The sequence below is a fragment of the Saccopteryx bilineata genome, chromosome 1, assembly GCF_036850765.1.
Source record: "Saccopteryx bilineata isolate mSacBil1 chromosome 1, mSacBil1_pri_phased_curated, whole genome shotgun sequence".
Taxonomy (NCBI): Eukaryota; Metazoa; Chordata; class Mammalia; order Chiroptera; family Emballonuridae; genus Saccopteryx; species Saccopteryx bilineata.
In genome coordinates, this window is record NC_089490.1 from 49,951,212 (window position 1) to 49,958,405 (window position 7,194).

General features: G+C 33.6%; 1 non-coding gene across 1 annotated transcript; it reads right to left on the minus strand.

Annotated features, from left to right (window-relative positions):
- Positions 1-2,441: 2,441 nt before the first annotated feature.
- LOC136321729 (U6 spliceosomal RNA) lies at positions 2,442-2,548 on the minus strand. The gene has a single exon (XR_010728847.1). It is a non-coding gene; the product is annotated as a U6 spliceosomal RNA (small nuclear RNA).
- Positions 2,549-7,194: the final 4,646 nt, after the last annotated feature.

A 7,194-nucleotide genomic window follows, 5' to 3' on the forward strand; every position in this document is an offset into this window, starting at 1 on the left:
AGTCCTGACAATTCCAGATGGGCCTAGGCCTCTTCTACTTCTGACATACAGAGATTTTGCTAATAATTTTGTTTAGAAACTGAAAATGGAAACTCAAATCAGATATTTTAGGACTGGGAGCAGAGCCCAGTGGCTGAGCTCATTTACAAATAATATTTGGTTGAAAGAATGACATAGACAGGACTTCTATTCACAGGGAGATTTTTCTATGCTGAGAACACTTCAGGGCAGGAAAGGGTCTCTGCTGAGGCTCTCAGGAAATGGCTCCATTTCCAAGTGACTTTTCTACTCTTGGCATACACACCAGGAAAAAATGATGAATAGAGTGACAACTCAAAAAAATTTTCTTAAAAGCTTCTGGTTTCATTCTCCCACACTCCGTGTGTCTGCATTTGAACACCTGCAATAAAGGTTTCTATCACAAATCATCTACCACTTCGGTATGCATTTCATTTGTGTTTATCTTAGTCATCAATCTGTTAGTCCATATTACAGCCTTAGTACCTCTTACTGTCAAAAGAACTTACTTTGTAGTAGGATATTACAGAATTTCTCCCAGGTCACTGAGCTCTTTACTTTCATGTGAGTTGTTATTCTCTACACAGTGAGAGTGAATAAAACATTCTTTTTCTATACTCTTTCTCAATACACTGCTCAAATAAATATTAATTACAGATTTATTTTTATTTTTATTTTTTTACAGAGACAGAGAGAGTCAGAGAGAGGGATAGGTAGGGACAGACAGATAGGAACGGAGAGAGATGAGAAGCATCAATCATCAGTTTTTCGTTGTGACTCCTTAGTTGTTCATTGGTTGCTTTCTCACATGTGCCTTGACAGGGGGGCCACAGCAGACTGAGTGACCCTTTGCTCGAGCCAGTGACCTTGGGTTCAAGCTGGTGAGCTTTGCTCAAACCAGATGAGCCCGCGCTCAAGCTGGCGACTTCGGGGTCTTGAACCTGGGTCCTCTGCATCTCAGTCCGATGCTCTATCCACTGCGCCACCGCCTGGTCAGGCTGCAGATGTTTTTAACAGAACTTCTTTTATTCTACTACTCAAAGTGACAGAACACTTAGAAATTCAAGGTGAGCCTAAATTTGCAACCTAAACAATTAAATAAATTAGATCTTTTAATCTTTTCTTAATTCAGATTGAATCATTCTAATTGTAATTTGGACATTCATTATAGTATTTGCCTATTTTATATTAAATAGTTGCAAAATGTATGGAAGAATATCAAGTATTCTTTTCATTCTTTTGTAATATTACCATTATAAAACATTTTTTATGATGAAAAATTTTAACAAGTATGAATATACAAAAGAATTCTCTATGTACCCATCACAGGTCTTCAACAATGATCACTAATGAACAAACTTATTTTAGTTTTGTTCCTACCCATTCAGCCCCATTGGATTATTTTGAAGCAAAGTCCAGGCATAATATCTTTCATCTTTAAATCTTTTACTAAATAAATATTTTTAAAATATAAAGACCCTTCTAAAAGCACAATTATAATACCCACTATACCATTTTGAAATATATAGTAATTTTTAGAATAATTAAATATTCAGTGGGTATTCAAAATTTCTCAATTCATGACCTTTATTCCTGCCAATTTTCTTTGCATCTCTGTGGCATTTTTTTGACATGTTCATTTTACCTGCATTTCCTGTAAACTGATAGTTAAATCTAATGGTCTGCTCAGATTCAGGTTTGATTTTAAAATTTTATTTGGCTAGAATTATTTTATGAATGTTATGGTGTACTTCCATAAGGTCCTAATGTCTGCTGTCCTTCATTTTATAATTTTAGCAAACAGGGTTTGTCCTTGTTTAGATTAGTTATTTCATTATAGGTTTGCAAAGTGGGAATATTCTAATTTTATTATTTCTCCCCCACCCTATTCCGTTTAAGCTAGAATACAGCTGCAAAGAATCAACTATTTGATTTACTTACTCTAAATTTTTCACATAAAAAAGGTAAATACTTGATTAATTCTTCAATGTACCAGTTTTTAACAAAATTACTTTGCTTGCACCTTTCTAAGAAGACTATTAAGTGCATTTATTTAAAAAAAATTGAGGTGTAGTTGGCACGTAATATTATATTAGTTTCAGGTGTACAACATAGTGATTTGACAGTTACGTACCTTATGATGTGACCACTACAATAAATAGTAACCTCTGTCCCCAAAATATTCTGCTCACAAAAATTAGAGGATACTTCAAAATGATTATAAAGTGATAAAGAAAAAAAAGCATTTGATTTTTTTATTAAACAAAAACATCAGAAAAGCAAATGACAAATCAAAGAAAGTTATTTGATTATGCAAATGAGATGCAAAACCAACTTTTATTTCATTGGTGAAAATGCACTATACAAAAGGCTGAAAGTACTGGAGTATCTGCATGTTCCCTGATCCCCTCATTTTTGTGAGCAGTATATGAAAATGCTTCATGAACTTAAATGTGACCCTCATGCAGAAGCGGTACTAACTTTCTCTGTACTGTTTCAATTTTAGTATATGTGCTGCCAAAGCGAGCACTACTAAATGTATTTTTAAAATATACTTCTGAACTCAATTGACTTATTTCAATCTACTGCAGTTTTCTTTAAGACTCAAACTACCCCAACTTTGCCCAGTAGAAATCTCTTAAATTTGACTCCTGAGTACATTGGATATAACAACAGAATTTTAATAATGTTATTGTTTTTTGTTATAAGATGTCCCAGACACATCTTGTATACTTCCTTTGCCACTCCTGTAATCACCTATTTCTTTGTGGCACTTTGGTTTATATTTAGTGGAGAAAGACATTAGGTACTACAGTCTAGGCACAAGGGATATTCATTACTGCCAGGATGATTTTTTTAGTGGATACAGAGAAAATATGTCTTTTAAAAAACAGACTTTATCCTTTTAGAGCATTTTTAGTTTCACAGCAAAAGTAGGCAGAAAGTACAGGCAGTTCTCATGTGCCCCCACACATTTTCAACCTCCTCCACTATTAACATCTTCTAACAGTGAAACATTTTTTACGATGGGAGAAACTATATTGACATTATCATCCAAAGTCCATAGTTTATATAAGGGTGACTCTAGATGTTGTACATTCTAAGTGTTTTGACAAATGTATAATGACAAATAAACACCATTATATTATCATACAGAAGAGTTTTATTGCCTTTAACATTCTCTCTACACTGTTTATTTATTCTTATTCATCCCTTCTTCCCCTCTAATCCCTGGCAACCCCTGATCTTTTTATGGTCTCCCTAATTTTTTCTTTTCTCCGTGATATGATTGTAGTCATAAAGTATGTGGCCTTTTCAGACTACTCCTTTATTCTCATACCTTTCCAAGGCTTGGTAGTTCTTTTCTCTTTAGTGTTAAGTAATATTCCATGGTCTGGCTGTACAACAGTTTATTTATCCATTCATCTGCTTTAGAATGTTTTGCTTGCATCCAAGTTTTGGCAATTATAAAAAAGCTGCTTTAAAAATCTCTGTACAAGTTTTTGTGTGGAAGTAAATTTTCAACTCATTTGGGTAAATACCAAGGAATATAATTCCTGAATTCTAGGATGAGTATGTTTAGTATTGTAAAAAATATTGCCAAACTGTCTTCCACAGTAACTGTACCATTTTACATTTCTACCAGCAATTAATGAGAGTTCTTATTGTTTCATATCCCTCCTAGCATTTATTATTATCAAATCCAGAATTGACAATACCAAATTTATTTGGATTTTTATCACTGTTTATTTTTATTTAATAAAAAATGCATCTTAAGTTTATATTGCTATTTCCTGTAGTAAAGTTGAGTTCAAAATTTTTACTTAAATCCATTTATTTTATCTATTCTTTTAAATCATAAGCCTTGTTTTCTAGTAATATATACATAATTACTTGTTTGCCTCAGCCATATATACATAAATTGTTTTACATGTAAAACAATTTGAATATATGAATTGTTATATATATAAATAATTCAAAGTTGTTACTTATATATATAATAGTCTTCCAGTTCTACAGAAGCTATTAAATTAATGCTTATTCTCCTAAACATTCCCATGACAACAAATAAAAAATATAAATTACTAATGAGAAACTTTTGAGTCAAGGATCTTGAGTCTATGTTGCCTCTCTGAGAGTAAACCTTGATTATTGTCCTTGGTAATATTTCAGAAGCCACAATGACTTTGGGCTATTGGGAAGAAAAAGGCAGTGCCAGGTGAACTCTTAGGACCCATGTAATTAATAATTACAATGTTATTTTTTCTTAAAGGATATGATATTTCTATTTTACCAAATATCCTTTTGTTAAAAATGCTTCATACTCTTTGTATCAGCTAGCAAAGTTGTTTTTTTTTTTCACTGCAAAACTTACAAAGAGAATAAATAATTTTACATTCTCAAGCCAAAGCATCATTTTTCAAAGTGGTATACACTGGAATTCACAAATCTAGACAAGGTGTTTTCATTTAGCCATCCAGGCCCATTATTTTTATGTTAAGTGATTTTTCTTTGTTGGGTGGTTTTGAAGTAGTAATTATATAACCAAAGAGAATGATTGCTGCTTAATCCTGGAGACCATTATTCTAAAATTAGCAATCTGTCTCATTGACTCACAATTGAGCATTTTCTTTTGTTTCCTGAGGGAGAAAATAAAATCACAAATATTTAGTACTGTCTTGTCTTCTATTCATCTATTTCTCTATTTATGATAGAGGATAACTGATTTGGCATAACCTAATTCAACTTTGACTTTCTAATAATTAAACATTTACTCTTGAACAGAGTTTTCACAAGTATGATTTTATTATATTTCATTCTTCATAGGCTGATAATAAACCTTTTTCGGGGCTCTGTGACTACTGCAGGAAAGTGATAATATAAACACTGAGCGAAAGATTCTGTTATTTTATGACTTTTATTTCAGCATTACTTTATGAGGTATATTTAAAAAATAGATTTTTGTATATTTCTTTAAGGAAGATGGTTCTGATAGCTTTACTAATTATATAAGCACAATAAGTTTATTTTTAAATTATATTTTGGTAATCCAAATAAGAGCTTTAAACTCCTGCATGATAGTAAAATAAAAATATCAGTGTTTCAAAATTTAAATAATTAGCCACATTATAGGTCCAATCCTAAGCAACACTATGATGTCTTCTTAAACGTTCTTCTAAGGCCCTGGCTGGTAGCTCAGTAGAGACAGTGTCAGCCCAGCGTATGGATTTCCCAGTTCAATTCCTGATCAGGGCACACAGAGGAAGTGGCCATCTGCTTCTCCCCCTTCCTTCTTCCCCTTTTTCTCTCTTCCCCTCCTCTCCCTCTGCCCCTTTTTTTCCTCTTCCCTTCCCATAACCAGTAGCTCAATTGGTTTGAGTGTGGCCCCAGGTGCTGAGGATAGCTCCACTGGAGCACATCAGCCTCAGGCACTAAAAATAGCTTGGTATTCAAGTGTTGGCCCCAGATGGGGTTGCAGGGTGGATCCTGATTTGGGTAAATGTGGGAGTCTGTCTCACTATCTCCCCTCTTCTCACCTAAAAAAAAAATGTTCTCTAATTAAGATGTCATAATTTAAAAATGAATTTTAAAAATCATTATCCAGAGATTATTATAACGTAAATGAGGGTGATACCTATGGGATGGAGTAAAAGTAGAAAAGATTTTATTTTAACAGGGAATCATATGTCTGTAAATTGCTCCAAAACAGAACTCTAGTTTTAGAATTGAGTACGGTAAGCAGTAGTGAAGTGGCTTCCTGCCTGACACACTTCAGATCATGAGCTCTCATCCCCAATATGCACTTCTTATTTCTGAGACTGCCCAATCTTGAGAAAATGAAACTCATTTAAATAAAATGTCCAGGATTTTCAACAGCTTTCTTTTATTTTGTCTGTTTTAGAAGCATCTTTTGCAGACAATAAGTGCTGTAAAAAGAGTATTATTCCTGCCTGAGGTTATATAATTAACTTTTAAAACCAAAAAAACAAACAAACAAACAAAAAAAACCCTTCTATACTCAAGTCTGACTAATCCATTTTTTTTCTAGAATTGTATAGCATTTAAATATTTAAGACATAATTTATCTTTTAGTTTCTCCCTTAATACCATGGGGGGCTCAAGAAAGAAGAATGTTCTTATAAGCCTCTAGATTGTGGGTACAACTCAACAGTGTAATGAAAAATTACTATGATGTAGTGTTGGAGTGGGATGTAGACATGCTATGACCCCATGAGACTAGGATCAGCTTAAGAACCTGCTAGAGCCAAGCAGTGGAGTTTGGGTTGGTGTAAGGATGACTTATTTCAGTAGAACGACTCAATTATGATTGCATAGGGTAGTAAAACATATGGAGATTCCCAAAACCAGAGCTTCACCCTATTATAGAGATATTCCATAAAGTAGAAAGAAGTGAGTACTGGAAAGGAAAGCAAATATGACATCTATTAAAGAGAGCTGAAGTTCATGTACCAATAGACCACAAATATGCAATTATGGAGAATTACTCGTCTTTCTGTCAGTAGTTTCTCTATGCTCATAGTTTGTTTACCATGGTATTGCTTATTTCAAAATATTGAGCTTAGAGATAACAGATATTCTTAATGAAAAATAGCTGGTATTTAATGGTGGGAACATTTTATATAAGATTTCTCATTTTATATGTATATATAAGTAAGTAGTATCAAATTTATTACAACATATGGACTCAATTAAATTAAACTTTTTTGTTGTGCTTATGATGTTTTTTATCTAAACAAGCCTACCAGGAACTTCTATGCCAGTGCTTTGAGGCACAAACTTCCCCGCCTACCCTTCTGAAAGTCATCTTCAGTGCATCTATAAATGCATTGCTGACCCAGAAAAAAGTTAATAGAAATTCCCAGAAGTCCAAAATACAGCGAAGAGCATAAATCCAGAATAGTACATGAACAAACATCAAGTTCCTGGCTGCTGTATGAATATCTACTTTCCTATGGAGAGATCCATGGCTTCATTTTGACAGCTGGCTGGTGCTGTGGGGTCAGAAGGCAAAGCCTACATCCTGTTTGGTAGGAAAAGTCTAACTGGAGACCCTCCAGATATGGCCAGACCAAAAAAATTATACCTTCTGTGACAGAGTGTATAAAAAATAAGTACTCTCTGTAGAGGCTCTGGATAGAGAGAGAAAAAGAAAGT